This window comes from Chrysochloris asiatica, unplaced genomic scaffold, assembly GCF_000296735.1.
Source record: "Chrysochloris asiatica unplaced genomic scaffold, ChrAsi1.0 scaffold00131, whole genome shotgun sequence".
Lineage (NCBI taxonomy): Eukaryota > Metazoa > Chordata > Mammalia > Afrosoricida > Chrysochloridae > Chrysochloris > Chrysochloris asiatica.
Window position 1 is genome coordinate 1,225,652 of NW_006408649.1, and position 2,369 is coordinate 1,228,020.

Sequence of the window (2,369 nt, forward strand, 5' to 3'; positions counted from 1 at the left end):
AAAATGTAAAGGTAGACAGTTTGTAGCAAGGAGGGGAGTGATTGACTTTGCAGTCTAGGAGCGGAGGTCCCTGGGACCATCAAGGGAGAAGAGCAGAGAACGGGACACTACCCAGAAAACAGGTTTCTTGTCAAGCCTTAGTGGAGTATGTATGGGAACTTAGATGGAATCCTTCAGAGGTGGTACTGTCCAGTTGAAAAGCATGCAGATCAACCCAGAATGTCTAGAGGAACAGAAGATACTTCTTGAAAGAACAACCAACAATGGAGAAAGGGGGTGGGGGTGGAGAGAAGATATTTATTCAAAGAAACCAACAGGGAAGAAAGAAAAAAAATAAATAAAAGACTGTTTGGCTATGACAATATCAAGTAAGCTGTTTGCCCTGGAGTCATCAAGGCAAGAAAAATCAGTCCATCAGAGTAATTCCCTTTCTAAGACTGAATTAAAAAGGAATATGTGAACAGTCTTGTATGTTCACTGATGACTATCCTGGTCAATGTGTGAGTGGAAACTGGGAAATGCAGGAAAGAAGATATGGGCTGAGATTGGCCATATTCCAGATGCCCAATGACCTTGAGATGAAAGAGAGAAGAGGATGGCCTGGCTGGTTTGAAGTTCAGAGAGATGTGTGAACTCCTTAATCCAAGGTCGCTGACCTAGCCACTGGGGGCTAGAGTTGAGAATGAAGCAGTCAGCTGGTCTGAAGAGGGGAGAGGTGTGGGAGAACTCCCAAACTTGCAGATAGTATCCATTTGACGTACCTTAGATGACTTGCCATCCAGAATTCAATCAGATGAAGACAAAGAAGTATGGCACAGGGAGGAAGTGTAAATTGCTACAAATTGATCAACTGGCTTTTTGCTTGTAGATGAAGTTGTCCCAAAGTTTCAGCCAAATAGGAAGTATTCTTCATATCAAGGATCAAAAATGTCTCTTCAGTATACTTGGTTAATAGGTACAGGCAATTTAGACTTTGGATATGCTCTGGTAGCGTAGTGGTTACTAATCGGGCTGCAAACCGTAAGGTCAGCAGTTCGAAACTACCAGCGGTTCCGCGGGAGAAAGATGAGGCATTCTGCTCCCGTAAAGATTTACATCCTCAGAAACCCTGTGCAGGGTCGCTATGAGTCGGAACTGACTCTACGGCACATAACAATAACAACAACAACAACACAGGAATGAAGTGACTGGCTTATCAGCTTTCATGAAAGTGCTTGGTGTTGGAATAAGATAGAAACCCTACTGAATAGTTTATTTCTTGTCCAGATAGGTCTGGTGATCAGGTGGATAGGATTTTATGATTAAGTTGCAAGTAATTGTTATCAGGTCTAATGGTGATTGTTACAACTATAAATTTAGAAGAGGTACATCTGAAAGAGGGGAGCAGTTAATATGTTATTTCAGGAATAGGGGGCACTAGAACCATGAGAGGAATGAGGGATACTAGCTAGAAAAGCAGGGACAATAGAGATGATAGCAGAGGCGATGACGTAGAGAGACTGAGAAAAGCAGTGTGCCTGCAGGCAGAAGACTGGCTTGCAAAATGTGCCCTTTGAACAATTAAATGAATATATATTTAAAGTGTGGTATGTGTACACCAAAAACAAAAAAAACCCCAAAAAGGTAATAGAGGTAAACACTGTTGGCTAAGGGTATATGCAGGGGATTATAATCATTACAATTATTTGCAGTATGTAAAACTGATAATCTGCACTGTAAACCTTCACTCACTCAATACACAATTAAAGCTTAAAACAACAACAACAACAAAGAATGATTACACTAAAAATATTTGGGTTATCATTCTGGAGTTAGAAAACTGAAAGGGAAGAACACACTTGTCATTTCTCAAACTGAAAGAACTGAAAGAAAAAAAAAAATCAAGCTTCAGGTGAAGGATTCCATGAGCAAAATATTAAATGACATAAGAATATGACATAGAATCACTGTACCAAAATTATCTGGTTGTTATTCACCCATTTCAGGAGGCATTATCTGACAAAGTGCCAGTGGCACTGGAAGTAAAAATTCAAGCTTTAGTGAAGACATTGGTGAAAACAATGATCCAGGAATTGCTATAATGCCAATTGAGAGATTTCAACCAATAGGTACAACACAGGCTGCACTCATATGTCTATGCCAAGAAATCTGGAAGACTAGGGACAGCCATATGCCTGCCCATACCAAAGGAAGTTTATCCAACAGAATGTAGACGTTATGAAAAAGTGTTAATATCACATACAAGCACAATTTTGCTGAAAATAATAATAATTAAAAAAAACAATTGCAGCAGTACATCATCAAGGAACTGTTAGAAATCCAAGCCACATTCAGAAGGGGATGTGAAACAAGGGATATTATTACTGATG